Genomic DNA, 27,261 nt, shown 5'->3' with positions numbered 1-27,261 from the left:
ATAAGTTAGATCAATTCAGAATAAGAAAAACATGTTGTGTGTCAATTACACATTGATCAAAAAAATAAATTTATAAAAAATGAAAAAATTAAGAAAAATAAAAGATTTATTTTATCTTCATTTATTCCTTCTCTGACATTCGTATTCTTTATGTAGGTCTAAGTTTCTGACCTACATCATTTTCCTTTTTCCTGAAGAACTTCTTGTGTCATTTCTTCCAAGACAGGTATAACTGGCAACAAATTCCCTCAATTTTTGTCTTCATTTCTTCTTCACTTTTGCAGAATAATTTCACTGAATACAGAATTCTAGTTTGGTGGGTTTTGTCTTTAAACACTTTAAACACCCCACTATTCTTGCTTGCATGGTCTCTGAAGAGAAATACAATAAAATCCTTTTTCTTGTGCCTCTATAGATAGGGTGAGGCAGTTTTCTCCACCTCTGGCTTTTTCCAAGATTTTCTCTTTGTGTTTGAATTTCTGAAATTTGAATATAATCTATGCCTAGATGTGGCTCTTTGGGCATTTGTTCTGCTTGGTGTTCTCTGATATTTCTGGATCTGTGGTTTAGTATCTGTTGTTAATTTTGGAAAATTTTCAGCAATTATTTCTTCAAATGTTTCTTCTGCTTCTTTCTTTCTTTTCCTCTGATATTCCTGTTATATGTACATTACACCTTTTGTAATTGTCTTGTATAATCTGTTCTTGTTTTTTCTCTTCGCTTTTCTATTTAGAAAGTTTCTATTGACATATCTTTAAGCTCACTGATCGTTTCCCTCGATTGTAGCCAGTCTACCAATGAGCCCATCAAAGACATCATTGCTATTATAATGTTTTTTATTTCTACTATGTCTATTTTCTACTATTTTCATAACTTCCTTAGAGTTTTCATCTTTCCAGTTATGTTATCCATCTAATCTTACATATTATCCACTTCCCACTTTTCCACCATAGCTCTTAGCATATTAATCACAGTTATTTAAAATTTTCAGCTTGATCATTCCAAAAGGAGTATGCCAGTGTGCACCCACTGCGTCCAGCTCTGCCCCATAGTGGTTGTGTCCCTGGACGAACTGTTTCTCTTCTCTGAGTCTTGGATTCTTCCACTGAAAATGGAGTTAAATTACACTTTAGCTTGGTTTTTCTTTTACCAGACTGTCACAAATTTTTGCTTCCTTGCTTCTGAAAATATTTGAGTTTGACCCTTGATCTTGAGTGTAACTTCACCAGGAGAAGGACCCAGACTCCTTCATCAAATACTCAGTGTCCTGGAAACAAGAGTACCATCTCTGAGCCAGAGAAAAACAGGTGTCTAAGAAGACCACCTCTCCTACCCAGCACTAGCCTCTCCCCTCCTTTCTCATTGGACCCCTTAGGGTTTCCTGAACCCTCCATATCAAGTCCTCTACCTAACATTCCCTTCCACCTCCTTTTTTCCCAGGAAACACATCCATCCTTCAGATGTAGGTTAACAGCTACCTCTGTTGTGGAGCTTTCCCTGACTTCCTCAAAGAGGTTTTGCGGGGACCCCAGGTTCCAGCGGCACTTCCTCATCTCTTGGTTTATCCTCCCCCAGAGTGGCACTGTCTCTGCACTGATCAGAAACACAGGGTACTAGCCCTACCCGACAAGTCACCATGCATGGGGCCTGGCCGGGATGGCACTTCCATTTCCGTGCCGTAGTCTACTTGTCTATCAGTGGGGACGCTAACACCACTTCACAGAACCCTGAGGACCACAGGAGGCAACGGGTGAGAAACACTTGGTGGGGTCGAGAAATGGGAAGAGGTGACATTCCTTTCATAGAGATTCTGATGTGCTGAGTGACATCTGTGATTCAGAGTCTGAAAGCGGTCCTCACCAGTGTACAGCCAGTTTACAGACGTGGGTGGGGGTTGTGCATGCTTACAGCTTCCCTGGGTGTAACAGTAGCCTGGTTGAAAGACATCAATTAGATACAATGGGGGAGGAGGAGCAGAGCTTCAGTTGGGGAAATGACACCCACTCCCTCTCCCACCTCTGCAGAGCCGCTCCCAGAGCCTGACCCTCACATAAACCTCAAGTAAAACCTCCTGAACCACCCTCAGCAAAGGCAACGTGCAGCACAGTCTCCTTCTCCCACACTTGAGGCCTTGCCTGCCACCCCATCCACATGTAGCCAGTAAAGGCAGGACAGCTGCGTTAAAGGCAAGAAAAGGAGCTGGTGGTTGGAGGGAGGACTGGACACTCTGTCAAAGTCCCTGAGCCATCTCAGAGAACAGAGTTGAAAAGGGAATCGGACAGTCCCTCCCCCACCGAGGTCCCACACTTCTCTGGTTCTGTATCTTCACAGTGGTAATTAATCATTTATATACAAAAAAGCTTGCCTGAATTTTCAGGGCTTTTAATAACTTCAAAAGGACAAATGGAGAGCCCAGGACCTGGGTTCCCCCAGAGGCTGTGCCCAGGGAAATGTCTAGAGGTGGGATGCAGGCTGCAGGAGGGACTAAAAGGGGGAGCCTCCCGCTTTTGCCTATAGCTCCTGTCACCTGAGCCTCACAGGATGAGGCAGTGATCCAAGTAACAGCCAGAAGTAGTAAAGAATGTTTTCTGCTCCAAAGACAGTGAAGAAAATTCTGGAAGGTTGTTCTGTGTTTATGTTACTCCTTCCCTGATCAAGAGCAGATGCATGGCCTGAACTGCTGACTTAACACAAGCGCTTGTCCCATTGTCAAGATCTGGCTCAGCCGGCTACATCCCGCCTCTGCCTAGACTGGCAATCCTCAGTTGTGCTTTGGGGACCACTTGGGTCAGAAGCTCCAGATATTGTGAAAATGCAGATCTTGTGTCCCGTTCTTGGCTTACTGACCCTGGTTATCTGGGGTGAAATCCAAGAATCCTCATTTTAAACATATCCCCAGGTTGGTTTTTTGTTGTTGTTGTTGTTGTTGTTTTTAGTTTGTTTTGGTTTCACTTGGGGTTTTCTGGGTTTGAATCCTGGAGAGAGTCTGAGAACAAATGATTAAAGTATAAGTTCCTGGAGGGCAAAGACCAAGATCTTGGTGGCATCAACGGAATAGATCCCTCCACAATTCATCCACCTCAGGGACCAGCAAAGGAACCAGAAGACAAAGGCCGTCTCTTCAAGAGGGCCTGCTCTTCAGAGGGAACAGGAGTCTCAGAAAGAGCCTGAGTCAGGCTGCAGGCTTACCTCCCTCCTCCTCACATCACACTGAGCCCCTTGGTCCCCAGACACACCACCCCTTCCTGGACCACTTGCCTCTGTCCACACTGCCCACAGTTCCCTTCCCCCAGTTCTCCAACTACTCTGTGAACCTTCCTGTTTCACCCAACAGAGTTCTCATTCCTGCCATAATGCCCACACTTGCATCCCTATTTCTCAACTACCTCCCCCCCATAATACTGAATGTCCATGTTTACATCTTTCTCTCACCAGCACAGCATCACAGAGAGCTCCCTGAAGGCCAGTCAGGTATTATTCCTCTTTGAATGGTCACAACTAGACAGCTCCCAACACAGAGAAGGCATGTCCCCATCCAAAAATAAATAAATAAATAATGTATCACAGCATGAAATAATCTTAATAAAAGAATTGACCCAAGAGTCAAGAGTACTAGGCCCTCTGGTCCCAGCTCCACTAGCAAATCTCTGTGTGACCAGGACAGCCAAGTCTCAGGTCCATGAACAGCAAGAAACAATGGAGATGAACATATTCAATACACGTAGGAGGTGTTAACAGAATTATTGACCGAACTGTTACTGAGGGTGCAAACCTGACTTGTAGAAACTCACCAAGGAAGGAGCAAGTGTATTGGACCAGGTTCTATAACAAACAGTTCTTCTTACTATGAGGCAGTACTATTTATGCCCAGGAGAGGAACAAAATCCTTGAAATCAGGAGCATCTCTTCAGATAGGTCACTCTCTGAAATATGACCATGACATTGGTGGGAGGCAAAAAGCCAGGAGACTGGACCAAGAGTTCTTCTACAGGCTTTAACTATGGAATTGGCTGGGGAAATAGAGATAGGAAGACACAGACTAAAACAAAAGGGCCTCTCTGCAAAGCTTGATCATGGTAACTAACTGGTAGTAGACACAAGAGGTTAGAAATGCTTGCAGAGATCACTGCTGCCCTCCCTCCACCCCATGCACTGGAGAAGTGGGACTGGAAAGGGGGCGACTAAGCTGGTCAGTATGGAGTCTCTGCCCAAGTTACAGGATATGTCAGAGGAGAAGGGAAAAAGGATCCACGCCTTGAGCCTTCAGTGAAAGCTGGCTGGGGCAGTATGGGGAATGCAAAACTCTCAAAAACAGAGTGAGGTAAGAGTCTTCTTCCAGTACATCTAGCTTGGGTTTTAATTTTTTTAAGTAGTTGTTTCACGTTCTCGGTAATACAGTTTCAACACATCTGTGCAAGTGTTAGAAATACAAACATCTTAATTGTAATGCATGCAAAACTTCCAGCATTTGCATTGAAACTTTAGCTGACTGTGACTCTGCCTTTCTGTAGCAATAAAACTCTTCTTAAATGTGCCAGAGATACAAGGGGAAGATATCAGTGTGATTGATTATGAAATTAGATCTGAGTAGAGCTATGTGCCACTCAGGACTTGTCAACACGAGTATTACTCATCTTTGCTTTCAAAGAGCTGCTGGAGAGAAAAGAAATAATTGATGTGTTTTGTCACTGGGTGTGGATCTGTGGGGAAAGAATAAAGTCGATGGATGATAAGATGGGTAGGAAAGGATCGGAGGAAGGAGGGTGTAAAGTACGTGAAGACAGAGCTAAATTAGAGCAGAACTAAATGGATTTTTAGTTTTGACCCAGATGAATGAGGGGGCGTAGAAGGGCCATTCTCCTCACCCATCTTCACCCAGTATCTTTCACACTGTATTCTAGAAGTCACCCCGCAGACAATAAAATCTGAGTGGTTTCCTGGAGCATCATGTTGCTCTGGAAGGGCATGAGATCAGGACCCTGTTCTGGGAGTGGGACCACTCAGGCCCTGTGAGGTCCCTGAGATGATGCAGAGGAAAGGCTGCGGTGCTCGCAATCCACGGGGAAAGGAGAGAGCTGAGTTTCGACGTGAAGATTCCAGGCCCCGGATGCCAGTTATTGGGACATCCTGTGGGGACCAACAAAGGAACAAGGCTTTCTAGCTTCTCCACCTCAAGTCTCAGATTTACCAATAAAATTTTCCTCTATATGGAAAGTCAAGGCTGGAGTCTAATGTCCACGGCAGGACAACGGTAATGAACAACATGACTTTGGTTCATTCTGGACAGGCCCTCTCAGATTCCTGGAACTCTTGACACACACATGTGCGCACACACACACAGACATTCACACAGACACAGCCACACACATAAGCCTGTACACCAGCATGGCACCTCACACTGTCTCCAGAGCATACTCTGGGGCAGCCTCCATCTAACCAAACCCACATTTATTGGCCTGACCACCTCTGGTCACAAGCATGAGTACAAGCAGAAATAAATATCCCAGGAACACCCTCAAAGAGTCATAAAAGAAGACTGCTTCCAGAGTGAAAATCAGAAGAAATGCGTACCAGACTTCTTGACCCAATGGAGGGATCAGAAAAGGCCATTGGATCAACCACAGTTGTAAGTTTCTGTCCCTCCTTTCCTAAGACATAAGCTTTTTTTGTTTTGTTTTAATTGGAATATAGTTGATTAATGGGGCTTCCCGGGTGGCTCAGCAGTAAAGAATCTACCTGCAATGTAGGAGACCTGGGTTTGATCCTTGGGTTGGGAAGATCCCCTGGGGGGAGGACATGGCAACCCACTCCAGTATTCTTGCCTAGAGAATCCCATGGGCAGAGGAGCCTGGTGGGCTACAGTCTGTGGGGTCGTAAAGAGTCGGACACAACTGAAGTGACTTAGCTGGACTAGGAGGACCAATTGTCCTTGTTTGCCTGAGATTGAGAGGATTCCTAGACATCGGACTTTCAGTGCTAAAACTGGTCAAGTCCTAGTCAAGCCAAAACAAGCTGGTCATCCTAGTCTGGACTCTGAAAAGCAAGTTGTTACAGAGACGCATGCCCATGGTTGCACCACATGCTGCTGGTTAGTTTTGGGGCCGGACTGGGTTTGGGGCCAAAGGAAAAGGACAGTGGCACCTTTATCACCAAGAACTCCCTACTACATAGCACCCCCTTTTCCCCCTAGGCCCTAGGTGTGTGCATTTGAGAGCAGACTGAAAAATTATCCCCAAAGAGAAGAAAATCCACATGTTAGTTGCTCAGCTGGGGAAACATCCAGGATGCTACTGAGGATGTGCTTTTTTTTTTTTGGTCAGTCAAGGAGAGTACCCAGAGGATAATGGTATTTTCTCCTTACAGACCTATGGACTGACCTCTTCTTTTAGAACAAAGCAGAAGGTGGCCAGGACAATAGAGCATGAGGGTCCTCAGAACAAAGGACTAGTGGGAATATGGGAAAGATCGACTTGGCCCCCAGGCAATTCTCTGGAAATATTTATCAACCCAGATTGCTAAAGAAGATCAAAGACAAAGGCAAGTTAGTAGCCAAGGGGCTAAGGTGGTCTCTGGTCATCCTAGGTATGGCTTTGTCCTCAGCTCCCATTGGAGGCATTTTCCCAGTGGCTCCTCATGACTGGAGACTCATAGTATCAATTTCTGACCTGGGATGGGTGTTGCCCCAACACCCTGATTTTACAGATAAACACACTGAGGCACAGGGAGTGATGACTCATTCGAGGTCACATAGCCCAGTTGGTGTCAGAGCTAGTTGGTGAGCTGACAGTGATTAATAACCAGTCACAGGAAGTTCCCTTGCTCTTCAATATTGCACGTGGGATTTAAACCTGAGGAATCCAAAAGGCTGACTTGGACCTTGTAAAGAATTGCTGTCTTACTCTGTTCAGGCTGCTGTAACAAAAATACCAAAAACTGAGTGGCTTAAACAACAAATATTTATTTTCCACAGTTCTGTAGGCTGGGCAGTACAAGTCAATGTGTTGGCAGATTTGGTGTCTGGTGTATAGTACATGGTCTTCCCAGGTGGCACTAGTGGTAAAGAACCTGCCTGCCAAAGCAGGAGACATAAGAGATGTGGATTCACTCCCTGAGTCAGGAGGATCCCCTGGAGGAAGACATGGCAACCTACTTTAATATTCTTGCCTGGAGAAGCCCATGGACAGAGGAGCCTGGCGGGCTACAGTCCTTAGGGTCACAAAGAATCAGACACGACTGAAGCGACGTAGTATGCATGCGCATAGTACATGTTGCATCATCTTCTCACTGTGTCTTCACATGCAAAACTTAGGGAGCTTTCTTGGGTCTCTTTAATAGGGCACAGATCCCACTTATGAGAGTTCCACCCTCATAATCTAATCACCTATCAAAGTCCCCCTCCTCCAACACCATCAATTGGGAGTTACGATCTCAATGTAGTAATTTTAGGGGGACATAAACATTCTGTCTATAGCAGTCACTGAAGAGAAAGACAAATTGGTAAGCAACAAGCGCTTCTCTGGGGCTCACAGCTGACCCAGTGCCAGTATTCCACCAGCCTTTGGATATGCCCAGAAATTTTCAACAGAGCCTTGGTGTTCACCAGAACCCTGGGGCTACCTGTGCCTTCTGAGCCATCCAAGCCCCAGAAGTTGAAGCAGGGTTATAGAATCACAGATTAAATTGGAGAAGTGATGAGGAGTTTGCTGAACCCCAAGAAATATAGCTCAGTGTGTCTGAGCAAAGAAACATGGCCTCTCCTGGTTTCCCCTTCCAGTCATTCAGGAAAGAATGGCTATTAGATATTGAGAACTATTGTTTACTGAACACTGTGCCAAGCAAGTATAATATGTGCTTTACACACATCAGTTTTTTGTTTGGCCACGCCATGTGTCTTGCAGAGTCTTAGTTCCCTAACCAGGAACTGACCCCAGGCCCCATGCAATGGACATGTGAAGTCTTAACCACTGGACTGCCAGGGAATTCCCCTACAAGTCAGTTTATTTAATCTGCAAGAGAATTCTATTAGATGAATATTAGCATCTCCGTTACACAGATATATAAACTGAGATTTAAAGTGGTTCCATAATGTGAGCAGGTCATCCAGTAGGTAGTACAAAGCCAACAAACCCAGATCAGCTTGACTCCAAAGCCAGACTCTTAATCCTTCTGCTGTTTTATGAAGTCCCTGGTATGTCACATGAGGGTCCACCAGGCAGGAGCCCACCATCCAGAAGACAGATGGCCATAAACGTTGTCAGCACAGTCCCATGGACTCTGACAGGGGAAGCCCAGAGAGGTGTGTGGCCATCAGGACCCAGAGCAGCAGTGAGCGAGATTTCAGCAGGCTCTAAAGCCCTGAACCTCATATTGCTAGTCCATAGGCCACTCGGAAAGGAATTTGCTCCCCTAAAGTTAAGTATCAATATGCAGTGCCTATAACTGAGACTTGAATATTACCAGCAAGAACCTTGCTAAGGAGCTGTGAGAAATAGGTAAGATTTGTCTCCTAAGATCCACCTCCTGGGATGGGTACATCTTTTGCAGAATATGCTTTTGTCATGTTATTTCCCTGGTGATTTACAAAAGATCCTGTGATGTTACAACTGGCCCCAGTTAAAGTTGATGCTCAGAGATTACCCTGTCCAACACAGTAGCCACTAGCTACCTGTAGCTATCAAGCACTTGACGTGTGGCTAGTGCAACTGAGAAGCTAAACTTTTTTTACATTTATATGAAGTATCATTATTACACAGAAACCATTCGTTAAGGTAACGAAAGAATCTGTTAAAACTATCTCAGTTCAGGGTGTTGCATAGCTGGGAGCCCGACAGCGTAAATAGATCACCCATTACCATTTCCTTTTTTTTTTAATTTATTTATTTTTAATTGAAGGGTAATTGTTTTACAGTATTGTGTTGGTTTCTACCAAACATTAACATGAATAAGCCATAAGTTTACCCATATCCCCTCCCACTTGAACATCTCTCCCACCTCCATCCCCATCCCACCCCTCTAGGTTGTTACCAAGTCCCGGGTTGAGTTCCCTGAGTCATACAGCAAATTCCCACTGGCTATCTATTTTACATATGGCAATGTATGTTTCCATGTTACTCTCTCCATACCTCCCACCCTCTCCTTCCTCACCTCCGGCAGCTTTGTCCATAAGTCTGTTCTCAATGTCTGTGTCTCCACTGCTACTCTGCAAATACATTCATCAGTACCATCTTTCTAGATTCCATATTTATGTATTAGTATATGATTTTTTTCTCTCTCTGACTTACTTTACTCTGTATAATAGGCTCTAGGTTCATCCATCTCATTAGGACTGACTCAAATGCATTCCTTTTTGTAGCTGAGTAATATTCCATTGTGTGTATGTACCACAGCTTCTTTACCCATGCATCTGTCAATGGACATCATACCAAAAGCAGTAATTCAGTAAGAAAAAGAGTTAAATTTCAAACAGAAGTAACACTGAAGCTCTTAGATAAGGTAGGAATTCACTGACACAAGACCATAGAGGATAAATCAATAGTGTCTTCAATTTAAAACTATTTTTTAAAAAAACTACTTAAGATTACATTTTACATAGTGTCATTTGCACCAATCTCTAGGATGAACCTAGAGATTATCATATTAAGACCGAGAAAGATAAATATAATATCACTTCTATATGGAATCTAAAAAAAAAAATGATACAAATGAATTTATTTACAAAATAGACCCACAGACATAGAGAACAAACTTATGGCTACCAAAGTGGAAAGGGGTAAAAGAAAAGTAAGTGTTAGTCACTCAGTGTCCAACTCTTTGCGACCCCATGGACTGTAGCCTTTTAGGCTCCTCTGTCCATGGGATTCTCCAGGCAATACTGGAGTGGATTGCTATTTCCTTCTCCAGATCTTCTCAACCTAGGGGTCTAAACCAGGTGTCCTGCATTGCAGGCAGATTCTTTACTGTCTGAGCCACCCATGAAAGGGGCAGAGGAGGGGTAAATTAGGAGTTTGGGATTAACATATACACACTACTATATATAAAACACGGAGAAGGCAATGGCACCCCACTCCAGTACTCTTGCCTGGAAAATCCCATGGACGGAGGAGCCTGGTAGGCTCCAGTCCATGCAGTTGCTACGAGTCAGACACAACTGAGTGACTTCACTTTCACTTTTCACTTTCATGCATTGGGGAGGGAGATGGCAACCCACTCCAGTATTCTTGCCTGGAGAGTCCCAGGGACAGGGGAGCCTGGTGAGCTGCCGTCTATGGGGTCACACAGAGTCAGACACTACTGAAGCGACTTAGCAGCAGCAGCATATATAAAACAGATAACCAACAAGGACCTACTGTATAGCACAGGGAACTATATTCAATATCTTATAATAACTTATAAAGGAAAAGAATTTGAAAATAACTTATTTGAAAGAAATTTTGTAATAGAAAAAATTTTTAATATTATATATTTTATAACTTGAGATGCCCTGAAACTTTACAGGTCGTATATGAAAGAAACTTTATAAAGACTTTAAGCAATAATCCTAAGAATTTACAAGACATTACCAGAAACAAGATGTAAAACTGAAAACAAAATCTTTTCTAAAGTATCAATAGCAAAACTAATTAACACTATCAGAGGAAAGACTAAATTGTCTTCTAGTCTCATGATTTTACAAAATGATTGTCATATGAAGCAATCAAAGATCACAGAGCCAAGAAAACAGAAAAAATAGTTAAGTAGACAGTTGAGTCATTCAGTTAATCAAAATATTGCCATTTTTCTGACTTGCATAACGTGTGTGGTACTTGCCAACTTTATGAAATTCATGACTTGCTATAGTCTCGTCCTCTTTCTAAATAAAAATTTATGTATTCTTTTTCTGAATGGAGGATCCTCCCCAAAATTTTAGCACGCACAAAATCTGTACTCAGTTCTGACACTTACCCATCTTGTTCATGACTTTGTCTATGCCACAGCTTCTGCCTGGCTTCCCCTTCACCTCCTCTCTGCCTAGAAAAGTCTTAACACTCCTTCAGAGTCTGATCAAAAGTCACCTCGTCTGTGAAGACTTCCCTAACTACCTCAAGACAATAGAGTCCCCCCTTCTGCTTCAGACACAGGGCAGTCTTACCTGTCTGTGCACACCCTCATGGCACTGGGATCACCTCTCTACAGGCACCCCCCCCCCCAACAAGGCAGCAAGCTCCCAGGGACAGGCACTGAGGTCTTACCTACATTACCATGTCCCCATCTCACAGCAGGAGGTCACAGAGATCACACGTGTTTATGGGATGCAGTCACGGCTGACCAGGGGATAGAGGGATGACACCAGTACTAACATAATGACCCCCGAGGCCAAAAGAGAAGTGTTCTAACTCTGCGTGACACTAGGCAAAATCTGTACTTCCTTTGTTTTTGAGAAGTCTTTGTATTATCTGTCAAATGGGAAATGAATATCCTGCTTCTCAGAGATAATGGATGTGAAAGCACCTACGTGCATGCGTGGTAAGTTGCTTCAGTCGTGGACAAATCTGTGCAACTCTATGGACTGTATGGATCCATAGGAGCCTATACCAGGCTCCTCTCTGTCCGTGGGATTCTCCAGGCAAGAATATTGGAGTGGGTTGCCATGCCCTCATCTAGGGGATCTTCCTGACCCAGGGATCGAACCCATGTCTTTTACATTTCCTGCGTTGGCAAGCAAGTTTTTTTACCACTAGCACCACATGGGAAGCCCATGAAAACACCTAGAAACGTAGAAAGTGCTATATAGACATAGAGAGTGTATTATTGTTGCCAACATGTTCAGATGTACTTCGAGGAGACATTGTGTAAAACCCTGTGACTTAGAATCCCTAATCTCCCTTCACAAATACACTCCAGTTTATAGAATTGGGCTGTGGCACTGCAGTTTCAGCTTCCACAGGGCGTAGCAGCAGCTAGGTGAAAAGATTACATCAACTACAGAAAGGGAAGGAGGCGTCCAGCCCTTCAACTTCTTCTGAGGTGAATTCAGCTTCCTGGATCATTCTCAGCAAAGAAGACTCAGGGTCCCTTCCACCCACCTAGTCCAGCCCAGTCCTCATTCAGTGTAAGCTACAGAATCAAGCACATAGGTAAATCAGCTGGAGGCAAACACACTGAAGTTGATCAACTGTGCTTCTTTCTTCACCAAATCCCACTCTTCAGATTCTGTAAGGGCCAACATCTGCCCAGTGAATTCTCATCCTTGCTTACAAATAATGCCTGAGAGTAGCCTTTCTTTTTTTTTTTTTTTTAATGACTGTGGCCATTTTGCCAGCCCTGTGGAGAAGCAGGAGTAAAGATAGGGGTTTGATCTGTAGCAAGAGGACTGGGAGTACTTCTGCTCCCAGAGACTCTGGGGTGACCAGCCAATGGGCCCAGCAGTTCCAGCTCCCTGTCCAGCCTTTCTCACCCACTTTCACAGATGGGTGGACAAGCTCTCTCTCTGCTGCAAGGCACCACAAGACAGAGTCTCTGGCTGGCTTGTCTTGATTTTATTTTATTTTCCAAGTATAGTTCAGTTTGGGGGTTTTTTGTTCTTGTCGTTTGTTGCTGCTCTGAGTCTCTTAGTTGCAGCATGCAAGATCTTCAATCTTCATTGCGGCATCTTCAAACTTTCCGCTGTGGCATGAGAACTAGTTGCGCAATCAGGGATCGAACCCAGGCCCCTTGCATTGGGAGCACAGAGTCTTAGCCACTGGGCCAGCAGGGAAATCCCATCTAATTTCTCTTTGCCTCAGTTTCACCATCTATAAAACAGGAAAATTAATAACAACCTTTCTATAAAGTTGTGAGGATTAAAGGAGTTAATACTCTACAGTGCTTGGAACAGCACTGAAGGTGTAGCATGTGCCAGGTAACCACTAGCTACTTCCTCCAAAACATAGCTCCACGCCCACAGGGTTGTTTTCTATTCTGTTAATTGCTGTGTCCCCAATCTCTAGAATGGTTCCCGGAACATAGTAAGCTTTAAGTAAATTATGTTTAATGAATGAATCTCCTCTCTAGGCAAATTATTCAGTCAGAGAAAATAAGGGACTCCAGTTTAACTGGAGAGCATCAGTGCAGCCACCTGTGAGAACACAATCATGTGTTCATTTATTTAACAAATACTTCCTGAGCACTCATTTGTGTATGCTGGACACTGTTCTAGACACTTTCTGACACATTTATGTGAGTGATGCTTCAACTGGCTTTTGTGAGCCGCTGCTCCCCCACCTCTTACAGTTCTCATGTGTGCCTTTCCTCCAGCCCAGCCCCAGCCCCATCAGTGCCTCGCCCACCCCAGAGCCTCCATGCTGAGGACCTCCTCCTCAGCCTCTGCACCTAAAGCCTTCCCACCCCTTAGATCTGAGGTTGTTCATCTCAGAATGACTCATAGGTTGAAAGTATAGAACCTCCTTGGTTTACTTCTTCCTTCTCTGACCACTGCCTCCTGTCACTGAGCCAGCTCCACCTCCAAGGCAAGAGACCACAGATGAGCTCTGCAGATCTCCAAACACAGCCCATGACCCAGGAGACCAAGGCCTTGCTCTATTCCTCTGGGTCCCAGACCATTCCATTGACTCACTCCTCTGTACCCCGTCTCCTACCCCCACCTACATCCACACTGGCTTTTCCTATCTCACAGACCTCCAGCAAGGAGACCATACGCTACCTTCTGAGATATTTACTGTACCTCTGTCTAAAACACTTCTCATTTTCTCTCAGACCTACTGATCTCTCCAGAATATTTTTTAGTCGATGCTATATAAGTACAGTTGGCATTAGAGCTAATTTTGAAATCAAACCATTCTACAAGGTTAATATCAGCACCCCCACCTCATCTCTCTCCACTTTCAAGTTCCCATCCTGAGGCAACCACTTCAATCTTTGGATCCATGTCTTCTTGTATTTACTTTTATATTTCTGAATAATAGCCTTCTATTTCTCGTTGACGATTTTTGAATTTTCTTAAGACTAGCTAATGACTTCCTATACTGGAAAATGAGGATTTAGTATTTTTACCACATACACATACACACATATTCTTCCATTACTCACTCCCCCACAATTCCTCCAGTATACTTATACCAGTTTTTGGTTAGACTAGAATTCAGGTCATACAGTATTACGACTATGTAACTGCTATTCAGAGCTAAACAATGTCATCAACTTAGAATATATTTTCTTCCTTACACAACTTTTTGTTTTCTCAAGTGTTAATAGCTGACCTATTTTTTTGATTTGTTGAGTTTTCTCTTTTTCTATCACTAACCCTAGTAGAACTGTCCACAAAATCATAAACCTCCTCTCACTTCAGTTAAATATGTTAGATGATCTACAGCTTTGTTTTTATTACTTGCACACATCTCTCACCAAAAAAGCAAAAGAGTCCCAGAAAAATATCTACTTCTGCTTTATTGACTATGCCAAAGACTTTAACTGTGTAGATCACAACAAACTGTGGAAAATTCTTAAAGAGATGGAATACCAGACCACCTTACTTGCCTCCTGAGAAATCTGTATGCAGGTCAAGAAGGAACAGTTAGAATTGGATGTGGAACAACAGACTGATTCCAAATCGGGAAAGGAGTAAGTCAAAGCTGTATATTGTCACCCTGCTTATTTAACTTATATGCAGAGTACATCATGAGAAACACTGGGCTAAATGAAGCACAAGCTGGAATCAAGACTGCTGGGAGAAATATCAATAACCTCAGATATACAGATGACACCACCCTTACAGCAGAAAGCAAAGAACTAACGAGCCTCTTGATGAAAGTGAAAGTGGAGAGTGAAAAAGTGGGTTTAAAACTCAACATTCAGAAAACTAAGATCATGGCATCCAGCCCCATCACTTCATGGCAAATAGATGGGAAAACAATGGAAACAGTGAGAGAGACTTTATTTTTGGGGGCTCCAAAATCACTGCAGATGGTGACTGCAGCCATGAAATTAAAAGATGCTTGCTCCTTGGAAGAAAAGCTATGAAAAACCTAGACAGAATATTAAAAAGCAGGGACATTATTTTGCCAACAAAGGTCAATCTAGTCAAAGCTATGGTTTTTCCATAGTCACATATGGATGTGAGAGTTGGACTATAAAGCAAGCTGAGCACCGAAGAATTGATGCTTTTAAACTGTGGTGTTGAAGAAGACTCTTAAGAGTCCCTTGGACAGCAAGGAGATCCAACCAGTCCATCTTAAAGGAAATCAGTCCTGAATATTCATTGGAAGGACTGATGTTGAAGCTGAAACTCCAATACTTTGGCCACCTGATGCAAAGAACTGACACATTGGAAAAGACCCTGATGCTGGGAATGATTGAAGGCAGGAGGAAAAGGGGATGACAAAGGATGAGATGGTTGGATGACATCACCAACTCAATGAACATGAGTTTGAGTAAGCTCCTGGAGTTGGTGATGGACAGGGAGATCTGGCGTGCTGCAGTCCATGGGATCGCAAAGAATCAGGCACGACTGAGCAATTGAACTGAACACATCTCTCCTGGAGTCCTCCATTTTCATACTCCAATCTGGACTCAAATCTCTACAGACCTGCTGCAAGGCCATTTTCTTTCATCTTACCTACATCTGCATCCTAGGATTTCCTTTTGTGTTTCTTTCATGTGGCATCACCTATTTGCTAGATCTCATGCCTTACTCTTTCTTGGCTTAATCCCTTGTTTTGCAAGAGCAATCCTCCAGTAACTTTTTGAGAAAGAGTTCTTAGGAGGTAACATTAAGACCTTGAATATATAGAAATATTTTTTTCTACCAATAGTTGATTGATAGTTTGTCTGGGTATAGGAGTCTAGACTGCAAATTATTTTCCTTCAGAAGTTTGGAGACTATGATTTTCTTCTATTTTCCAGAATTGTATTCTGTTTCACTCCATGGAAAGGTTTAAGAATCTTTCCTTTGTCACATTGTTCTAAAATTTTATCATGACATTCCTTGCTAAGAATCCTTTTTTTAATTCATTGTGCTGGGCAATCAAATATAAAAACATATTTTTATATTTAAACGTGCTTTTCAGATATAACAATTTTCTTTACCATGTCTTTGATCATTTCCTTCCATCCATTGTCTTGGTCCACTCTCCACTCTTGAACTTCCAGAACTGATCCTCCAATATTCATTTCTTTTCTGTCTTATTTTCTATATTTTTTAATTTTTTTAATTCTACTTTCTATTCTACTTTATCTTCTAACACTCTTGAATTTTCACTTCTGTCACAAAAGGGGAAATGTAAAAGCAAGCCCATTTTGTAATTTCTAAGACATTTTTCTCCTCTGGATGTTCTTTTTTAAATTTCTTCTTGTTCTGTGTCACCGGTTCAATGCTGTATCTTCTTGTAACTCTCTGAAGATATTGTAAAGTTTCCTTCTATGACCTCACTGACTTTTCCCCCAAGTTCCTTTTATCTGTTTATCTATTTATCTGTGGAATTTTTCTTAATCTTTCATATATAAGTCTTTCCTTAAGTGTCTGGTGATCCTTGGCTGTCTGCTCCTGTTTAAGAATGAGGCACTAAAAATTATTGGGAAGCTCTGACTAAAAGTCACGGTTTCTCAATCAGCAATCTTCATTACAATGTGACCTGACTGAGTTATTTTAGGGAAGGCTGTTATATTGCAATTTATAATACGACACATATATTTGGTCTTCCTTCCAGTTCCTGGCACAGAGCTCCCAAAATCCTTGGAATTTTCTGAGTGACCAAAGTATCTTGATATTCATAACAAACCTCTTTCAGCTACACCAAAGTTTATTTTAATAAGGAGACTTTTGGAAAGCACCTAATAGTAGTGGCTGGTTGTCAGGAAACCAACCACGCAATTGGAGGGCTGGAGCATTTGGTCCTAGCCCCTGCTCTTCAGGAAGGATAGAGGGGCTGGAGGTTGAATCTATCACCAGTAGCCAATGATTTAATCAGCCATGCCTATGTAATAAAGCCTCCATAAAAAGCCAAAAAGACGGGTTTAGAGAGCTTCTGAGTTTGTGAGCATGTGGAGTTTCAGGGAGAATGGCACTCCCAGAAAAAGCTTGGAAACTCTGCATCCTTTCCCACATGGCTTGCCCTATGCATCTCTTCCATCTGGCTGTTTCTGAGCTATATCCTTTTATCACAAACTATAATCAAGTATGTGAAATGTTTCTCTGAGTTCCATGAACCACTCTTGCAAACTAATCTAGCCCAAAGAGGGGATCATGGGAACCTCTGATCTATAACCAGCTGATCAGAAGCACGGGTAACAACCTGGACTTGCCACTGCAGTATGAAGTCAGTGAGGGGATAGTTTTGTGGGACTGAGCCTATGGAATTTACCTGTGGGATCTGATGCTATCTCCAGGTAAATGGTGTCAGAATTGAGTTGAATTGTAGGGCACCCAGCTGGTGCTGGAGAATTACTTGGTGGTATAGAAAAAAGAAACACACACACATGAGAAGGGCCAACTTGTGGTCCCCAGAAAAGAATTGCCAAGTCTCTAATCTGAAGGGAATAAGCCAGCCATTAATGTTCTCACAGATGAGTGGAGGAAAGAGTTAAGATTGTCTTTCCAATCAACGTATGACCTCTTACCTAATGCCCTGGTTTCTGTGCTGCACCTCTGCCCTCAGCTCTGTTTGAGGTCCTCATTTAGAGTCTGCTGGTGGAAGAAAGTAAGATTTATCTGTCTGCAGAGGTAGGAAAAGAGATTGGAGTCCACCTATTTTTTACACAGACTTTCAATTAGTCTTCTCTTCACTGGCACAGACACAATACTTGTCCTCATAGCAATTTAGTGTAGTGTCAGGCACTAAAGTCCGATTTCCAGGTTCAGATCCCACACCACCATTCATGAGATGTTTGACCTTGGAGTATCCTGAAGTACCTAATTTCTCTAGGCCTTTTTCTTCACCTGCAAAAATAAAAATGAGAATGCTGTCTAGTTTATAACTTTTCCCTGAAGATTCAATAGCATAATAAATGTAATGTTTAGAACCGTAACTGATACATAGTTCAGTTCAGTTCAGTCACTCAGTCGTGTCCGACTCTTTGTGACCCCATGAATTGCAGCACGCCAGGCCTCTCTGTCCATCACCAACTCCCGGAGTCTACCAAAACCCATGTCCATCGAGTTGGTGATGCCATCCAACCATCTTATCCTCTGTCGTCCCCTTCTCCTCCCACCCCCAATCCTACCCAGCATTAGGGTCTTTTCCAATGAGTCAACCCTTCGCATGAGGTGGCCAAAGTATTGGAGTTTCAGCTTCAACATCAGACCTTTCAATGAACACCCAGAATTGATCTCCTTTAGGATGGATTGATTGGATCTCCTTGCAGTCCAAGGGACTCTCAAGAGTCTTCTCCAACACCACAGTTCAAAAGCATCACTTCTTCGGCGCTCAGCTTTCTTCACCGTCCAACTCTCACATCCATACATGACCACTGGAAAAAACAGAGCCTTGACTAGACGGACTTTTGTTGGCAAAGTAATGTCTCTGCTTTTAAATATGCTATCTAAGTTGGCCATAACCTTCCTTCCTAGGAGTAAGCATCTTTTAATTTCATGGCTGCAGTCACCATCAGCAGTGATTCTGGAGCCCAAAAAATAAAGTCTGACACTGTTTCCACTGTTTCCCCATCTATTTCCCATGAAGTGATGGGACCAGATGCCATGATCTTAGTTTTCTGAACGTTGAGCTTTAAGCCAACTTTTTCACTCTCCTCTTTCACCTTCATCAAGAGGCTCTTTAGTTCTTCTTCACTTTCTGCCATAAGGGTGGTGTCATCTGCATATCTGAGGTTATTGATATTTCTCCCAGCAATCTTGATTCCAGCTTGTGTTTCTTCTAGCCCAGCGTTTCTCATGATGTACTCTGCATATAAGTTAAATAAGCAGGGTGACAATATACAGCCTTGATGTACTCCTTTTCCTATTTGGAACCAGTCTGTTGTTCCATGTCCAGTTCTAACTGTTGCTTCCTGACCTGCATACCGGTTTCTCAAGAGACAGGTCAGATGGTCTGGTACTCCCATCTCTTTCAGAATTTTCCACAGTTTATTGTGATCCACACAGTCAAAGGCTTTGGCATAGTCAATAAACCAGAAATAGATGTTTTTCTGGAACTCTCTTGCTTTTTTGATGATCCAGCGGATATTGGCAATTTGATCTCTGGTTCCTCTGCCTTTTCTAAAACCAGCTTGAACATCTGGAAGTTCACGGTTCACATATTGCTGAAGCCTGGCTTGGAGAATTTTGAGCATTACTTTACTAGCATGTGAGATGAGTGCAATTGTGCGGTAGTTTGAGCATTCTTTGGCATTGCCTTTCTTTGGGATTGGGACAAAAACTGACCTTTTCCAGTCCTGTGGCCACTGCTGAGTTTTCCAAATTTGCTGGCATATCGAGTGCAGCACTTTCACAGCATCACCTTTGAGGATTTGAAGTAGCTCAACTGGAATTCCATCACCTCCACTAGCTTTGTTCGTAGTGATGCTTTCTAAGGCCCACTTGACTTCACATTCCTGGATGTCTGGCTCTAGGTGAGTGATCACACCATCGTGATTATCTGGGTCGTGAAGATCTTTTTTGTACAGTTCTTCTGTGTATTCTTGCCACCTCTTCTCAATATCTTCTGCTTCTGTTAGGTCCATACCATTTCTGTCCTTTATCGAGCCTATCTTTGCATGAAATGTTCCTTTGGTATCTCTAATTTTCTTGAAGAGATCTCTAGTCTTTCCCAATCTGTTGTTTTCCTCTATTTCTTTGCACTGATCGCTGAGGAAGGCTTTCTTATCTCTCCTTGCTATTCTTTGGAACTCTGCATTCAGATGGGATATCTTTCCTTTTCTCCTTTGCTTTTCGCTTCTCTTCTCTTCCCAGATATCTGTAAGGCCTCCTCAGACAGCCATTTTGCTTTTTTGCATTTCTTTTCCATGGGGATTTTCTTCATCCCTGTCTCCTGTACAATGTCACGAACCTCTGTCCATAGTTCATCAGGCACTCTGTCTATCAGATCTAGTCCCTTAAATCTATTTGTCACTTCCACTGTATACTCATAAGGGATTTGATCTAGGTCATACCTGACTGGACTAGTGGTTTTCCCTACTTTCTTCAATTTAAGTCTGAATTTGGCAATAAGCTGTTCATGATCCAAGCCACAGTCTGCTCCTGGTCTTGTTTTTGCTGACTGTATAGAGCTTCTCCATCTTTGGCTGCAAAGAATATAATCAATCTGATTTCGGTGTTGACCATCTGGTGATGTCCACGTGTAGAGTCTTCTCTTGTGTTGTTGGAATAGGGTGTTTGCTATTACCAGTGCGTTCTCGTGGCAAAACTCTATTAGCCTTTGCCCTGCTTCATTCTGTACTCCAAGGCCAAACTTGCCTGTTATGCCAGGTGTTTCTTGACTTCCTACTTTTGCATTCCAGTCCCCTATAATGAAAAGGACATCTTTTTTGGGTGTTAGTTCCAGAAGGTCTTGTAGGTCTTCATAGAACCGTTCAACTTCAGCTTCTTCGGCGTCCTTCAATAATTATTAGATGCTTTATTTTGAATCTACTTCTTTCCCCAATCTCTTTACTGTCCTCTCTCTTGCCCTTGCTAATCCCATTATTATTCTTTAGTTAGAATAATCTTTTTAAAATATATATATCTAATCAGCCAAATTCATTCTGGTTTTCTTGGGACTGAGGGGTTTCCCAGACACAGGATTTTCATTGCTAAAACCTGAATATCCCCAGCAAATCAGAACGAATTGGTCACCCTAAGTCACCCCTCCCTGCAAAAAGGCTTCCCATTTCTCTTCATATAAAGTACAAACTCCTGGCCATTCCAAGTGCTGAGTGATCTGCCCTCCAGGCTCATGGCTCTCTATTCCCCAGCCTCCCCATACTCCATTTTCCTCTGGCTTCCTTCCAAATCCTCCATCCCAGTTTACTTTAGAGGTTTCTCCCAAGCTGTTCCACACACCGTTCCACCCTTCATCCTTTTGTCTTGTCTTCATCTGTCAGGAAGACATTCCCTGAAGCCACAATAGTGTCACATGCCATATAGGATAGAATCCTCAGGAGGACGGTATCTCTAGGAAAAGAGTCTCCCTTTATTCCTGGCTGTATTACCAGTAACCAACACAGGACAGTAAGGTCAAAGTGGCTCTCTGCTGAATTCATAAAGTCATTAAAGTGGAAATGCTCCTTGATTATCTGCTGACGCTTGCTGTTGATTCATGGCCCTGGGAAAGACACCAGATTTGGAGAAGAAAGATTGAGGGGAGAACTGGAGAGACAGATGCAAGGGGTCCAAGAAGCCACTCTGCCTCCACCTCAGCTCCACCATAGGAAGGAGGACTCCAGAAAAACCACTATCAGTTGTGAGTATTTTTTAAAACCCCTCCTCACCCTGGGAATCAGGAACCTCACCCTCCACACCCCTGCCCTCAACCCAGGATCTTGGCTATACCTGCCTTGCCATAGGCGCTGCCCTACTTGGGCAGGGCTCCTGTGAATGGTTAGCACTTAGATGTTGGTGCCAGTGCAGGGCCACTTCTCTGATCTTACTGCCTAAGCTTCTTGCTGTTGTTTAGTCACTCAGTCTTGTCTGATCTTTCTCATAGACTGTAGCCCATCAGGCTCCTCTGTCCGTGGGATTTCCTGGGCAAGAATACTGGAGCGGTAGCCATTTCCTTCTCCAGGAGATCTTCCCAACCCACGGATCAAACCCCCATCTCCCGTACTGGTGGGCAGATTCTTTACCACTGAGCCACCTGGGAAGCTTAAGTTTGCCTTGAAACAATCTGCCGCTGTGCAGCACAGTTGCAGCCCCTTCCTCCCTCCACTTTCCATCTACCACCCAGGCCTTGTTTAAGCAACCATAAGTCTAAGTAATACCTGTTGCTGCCCCTTCTCCCGTTCCCTCCAGGAGCTCTAGCCCTGCTGTCCACCCCCACACCACCCCCATCTCAGAGCCCCGCTGCCCAGAACATCACCCTAGATCTGCTACCCAGATTGTTTCACCTCCTCCCTTCTCAGCAGCGTCTGTGTCTTCCTCCCTCAGACTCGATAACCTCCAAGGCTGAGAGCTTTCTGCCTTCACCCTGGGTGGTTCTCAGGAGCAAGGCTTATTCTCCCCACTTAGACTGGGGGCTCCCTGTGGTCCTCTCCTGCCTCTAATTCTCTCTCCACACCCTGAGCCAGACCTCTAGCCACAGAATGCAGAAGAAAGGAGACAGCCTGCCCTAATCCCAGCTCCTCAGAGATTAAAGCTTGTGAAGGGTAGGGCTGAGGGGATCCCATCATGCCCACAGAGAAATGAGATGAGCAATACCAGCTTCAAAGTGCTGCCAAGCTAGAAATTTAGAGAAGTTCCCATGTGGCTTCTGGTGTGGGGTTTGACTGAGTTCCAATTCCCAAGGCTCTAATGGATCTGACAGTGGTCATGACTGTGGTGAGATCTTTCGTGGGTCCAGAGTCATGGTGCCCATTATAGCAAGCCCCACCCAAGGCCATACATCCGATTTGACCAGTGGCTCTCAAGGTAGCACACGGGAGAGGAAGGGCATTATTCACTCAGGGCTTATTAAGTGCTGGCCTTGCAATACTCTTCCTCACATTACCCTGATATCTATGGGCAACTTGTGGATATTATGAGATGGTTCTGGGAAGGACAAGGCAACCCACCTCCCCATTACCCAGGCAAAGGTATCAATCCCCATCCTCTAAGTGCAAATCCCTTCAAGGCTTTGTCTCAGGCACCCACCCTGAACTGGAGGTAAACTACTCAGTATGAGGTCTAATCCCATTAATACTGGCTCTTCCTCCCCACCCCACTTCACCAGCTTGGCTGGATTTGCACATAGCTCCAGTCAAAAGAGGCACAAACCTGACCACGGTGGCAGCTATAGGCTTCCTTAAAAGGCTCAACACGTAGATTTGACCACAGCAGCATACAGAAATCTTAACAGAAATTTTTACCAGAAGCCATTTCCTCTCCACTAAACTATGCTGTCTGAGCACAAAAATCTCTCCAGCTGTCTCATCCAGTTCCCTCACTGCCATCTCACTTCTCCCACCCCTTGTCCTTCACCACGTTGCCATTCCTATCCAAACTAGCCACTAGAACTTCCGTCCCTCCCGTCATTGACAGGTGCTCTGGAGAGCAGAGTAACCTAGAAACTCCATGACCTGTCTCCCTCACTCTACATATACAGGTATGGTGCACCCTAATAAGTGTCAGTCTACAAAAGTCAGTTGTATTCCTAACGACTAACAACAGTTAGGGAAAGTTTTTTTATAACTTTTACTGGAGTATGGTTGATTTACAATGTTGTGTCAGTTTCTGCTGTACAGCAAAGTGAATCAGTTATACACATACATATATCCACTCTTCATTAGATTCCTTTCCCATATAGATTATCATAGAGTATTGATTAAAGTTCACTGTGCTATACAGTAGGTCCTTATTAGTTATCTTTTTTATATAAATTAGTATGCTTATGTACATCCCAGTCTCCCAATTTATCCCTCTCCAACTCAGCCGAGGGAAATTATTAATGCCATTTGTAATAGAATAAAAAAAAATTTAGATATCCAGGAATCAAGCTAATAAAATATATCAACTCCAAAATCTTGATGAAAGATCCCAGATAATTTTGAAGAAGATGAACAAGGAAGTGGACTTCCCTACCAGATAGAAGACTCATTATAAAACAGTGGTCGTTAAAACATTGAAGTAATGGTGCAGAGACAGAGAAATAGACCCACACATATAAATGGAAATGAGAAGTAGGGGGTGCCATTGAGAGGGACAGTGCAAGTCAGTAGAAAAAGACAGCCTAGGTCACAAGTGGCACTGAAATAATTATGCGTGTGGAGAAAAAAATAAAACTGGTTTCCATGCTACATTACATAGTATACAGAAATAAATTTCAGCTGGGTTAAAAACTTAAATATAAACTTTTAAAAAAGAAAACTTTAAAACCTTTAGAAGAAAATTGTAGAAAAAGATCTTTGTGACATCAGGGCAGTAAAGATTTTCTTTTCTTAAAGAGAAAAAGAGTAAAATCCGAGGGGGCAGGGTGGGGAGAGACTTCCCTACACTTAAATTTAAAAGTTATGTTCATCAAAAGACACTATTGAAAAAAATCTATCAACCAGGGGAAAATATTTGTTTTGTATTGTTATATGTCTTCATATATAACTGACAAACATATAGTATCCAATACACTTTTTTAAAACTACAAATTAACATGAAAAAGACAAACAATGCAACAGAAAAATTGTTTAAAGAATAAGAACAAGCAATTCACAGAAGAGCAATGATGGAAATTCAAGTTTCGATTATATCATTGGGATATCAGATTAGAAAAAATATTTAATCTGACATTTAGGACTTTGCACAAATTCATACACTGCTCAAAGGATTTGCATAATCTCTTTGGAGAAAACTTCAGCAATATCAAATGTAGGCAAAATGTACATTCCCTCTGACCCAGCAACTTCACATTGAGGTTTATTCCCTAGAGAATCCTGTATACAAAGAAATATGTGTAAGAAAATTTATGGGAATATTGTTTGTAACAGGAAAAAAAGGAAGGAAGTTTATATGCCAGGAGATATAAGTAAATAGGAGAATTCTAGGAAAATGGGTATATAAATTACACAGTATTCACGAAATGAAATATGATACATAATACAGTACTACATTAAAGTGAAAATTAGTGAACTAGCACTATACATATCAACATGGGTGAATTTCGTAAAGGTAATGCTAAAAAAAGATAAATCAAGTTTCAAAAGTATAAAGTTTAAAACAAACAAAACAATAGTAAATACACAAGGGAAATGATAAACACCGAATTTAAGATGACAGTCTCTTTGAGTGTAGGGGAATGAGAGAGTAGTGGGACTAAAGAGGATTCAGTTTTATTTGCAGTGGTTTATATAGTTTCTGTAATTGTGGTAAAAACACACATAACGTGACATTTGCCAATTTTACGTGTACAGTGCAGTGATATTAAGTGCATTTACATTATTGTATAACCATCACCAACATCCATCTTCAGAACACTTTCATCTTGCAAAACTGAAACTCTGTACCCATTGAAACAACTCCCTGTTCTCTCCTCCCTTAGCCCCTGGCAATCATCATTTTACTTCCTTCTATGAGTCTAACTACTAAGTACCTCATATTAGTGGAATCATAGAGTATTTATCTTTCTGTGACTAGCTTATTTACTTAGCATAATATCCTCAAGGCTCATCCATGTTATAGCATGTGTCAGAATTCCCTTACTTTTTAAATTTTAAGGCTAAATAACATGCCATTGCATATAAATATCCCCATGTTGTTTACCCATCCTTCTGTTGATGGACATTTGGGTTACTTTCCCCCATTTGACCTTTGTAAATAATGCTGCTACAAACATCAAAGTGAAAGTGTTAGTGTATATCATCATTTGTGAAACAGAACACCATTCCAGGTTCGATGCATGAGACAAATGCTCAGGGCTGGGGCAATGGGATGACCCAGAGGGATGGGATGGGGAGGGAGATGGGAGGGGGGTTCAGGATGGGGAACACATGTAAACCCATGGCTGATTCATGTCAATGTATGGCAAAAACCACTACAATATTGTAAAGTAATTAGCCCCCAACTAAAATAAATAAATTTTAAAAAAAGGAAAAAAAAAAAAAAGAAAGTGTTAGTCACTCAGTCCTGCCCGACTGTAGCCTGCCAGACTCCTCTGTCTATGGAATTCTTCAGGCAAGAATACTAGAGTGGGTTGCCAAGCCCTCCTCCAGAGGATCTTCCTGACCCAGGAATCGAACCCTGGTCTCCTGCATTGCAGATAGATTCTTTACATCTGAGCCAGGGTGTACACATATCTCTTCAAGACTCTGCTTTTAACTATCAGTATTTTTAATATATACTCAGACATCAAACTGCTGAATCATATGGTAATTCTACTTCTTCCCTGGTAGTTCAGCTGGTAAAGAATCCCCCTGCCATGCGAGAGAACTGGGTTTGATCCCTGGGCTGGGAAGATCCTCTGGAGGAAGGCATGGCAACCCACTCTAGTATTCTTGCCTGGAGAATCCCCATGGACAGAGGAGCCTGGTGGGCTGGAGCCATGGGGTCTCAAAGAGTCAGATACGACTGAGCAACTAAGCATAGCACATGGTACTTCTATGTTCAATTTGTTGAAGAACTACAACACGTTTTCCCACAGTATTTGACACTCCCACCAATAGTGCACAAAGGCTCCAATTTCTCCACATCTTCTCCAACACTTGATTTTTTTCTTTTCTTTTTTATATTAGCCATCTTATTGGGTGTGAGGTGGAAAGTCATTGTGGTTTTGATTTGCACTTCCCTAATGATGAGTGATGTGGTGCACTTTTTATGTGTTTATTGACCATTTGTATGTCTCTGAGGAAATATCTATTCAAGTCATTTGCCTATTTTTCAATCAGGTTGATTTCTTTGGTTGTTTGGTTGTAGGAGTTCTTTATATACTCTGGATATTAAGCTCTTATCAGACACAAGATTTGCAAATATTTTCTCCCATCTCATGGATTTTCCTTTCACTCACTTGATTGTATCCTATAATGCACAGAAGTTTTATTCTGATGTAATCCAGTCTATTTTTTACTTTTGTTGCTGAGCTTTTGATGTTGTGTCCAAGAAATCATTGCCAAATCCAATGTTACAAAGTTTTCTCATATGTTTTCTTACAAAAGTTTTATAGTTGTAGTTCTTGCATTTAGGTCTTTGATAATGGTTTGTATCTTAAGCTGGTGGGTAATTTGGCATTCCTTATGTTATTTGTTACATTGTGCATGTATAGGTTCTTTCTGCTTCACTTGTTTTTCTAGGACCATATGACTCGTGGTCCAGTCAAGCTCTCCTTGCCATGGTCTCTGGTGCTGCTCCTTAGAAACCACTTGTATCAGGCTTCCTGGGTAACACAGCTGGTGAAGAATCCATCTGCAATGCAGGAGACCCCGGTTTGATTCCTAGGTCAGGAAGTTCCCCTGGAGAAGGGATAGGCTACCCACTCCAGTATTCTTGCCTGGAGAATTCAATGGATAGAGGAGCCTGGTGGGCTATGGTCCATGGGGTCGCAAAGAGTCAGACACAACAGGGCAACTTTCACTCACTCACTCACTCAGTCTAGCTCTAGAGTCCACATTCTTCATGACTCTGCAATATAAGTGGCAATGGGTTTTGCAGTGGTTGTAGCAGTGGGTTTGGGGGTGGAGAGGAGG

At 42.7% G+C, this 27,261-nt stretch overlaps 1 protein-coding gene across 2 annotated transcripts in view; it reads right to left on the bottom strand.

The window, feature by feature from the left end:
* LOC145507684 (protein S100-A7) overlaps positions 1 to 27,261 on the bottom strand; it is a 43,715-nt gene that overhangs the window by 8,507 nt on the left and 7,947 nt on the right. Inside the window, exon 2 of one of the 2 annotated variants that reach the window (XM_081494914.1) lies at positions 26,586 to 26,980. The gene's annotated coding sequence lies outside the window, so the exon portion shown is untranslated. Of the gene's footprint in view, positions 1 to 24,139; positions 26,981 to 27,261 lie in introns of those variants that run through there. The other variant, XR_014055010.1, reaches the window with a different exon arrangement.

This window comes from Giraffa tippelskirchi, chromosome 5 (assembly GCF_054371585.1).
Source record: "Giraffa tippelskirchi isolate mGirTip1 chromosome 5, T2T-mGirTip1v1.2.pri, whole genome shotgun sequence".
NCBI classification, from domain to species: Eukaryota; Metazoa; Chordata; class Mammalia; order Artiodactyla; family Giraffidae; genus Giraffa; species Giraffa tippelskirchi.
Note: the sequence above shows the minus strand (reverse complement) of the source record. Positions and strands in the feature narration are given on the sequence as shown.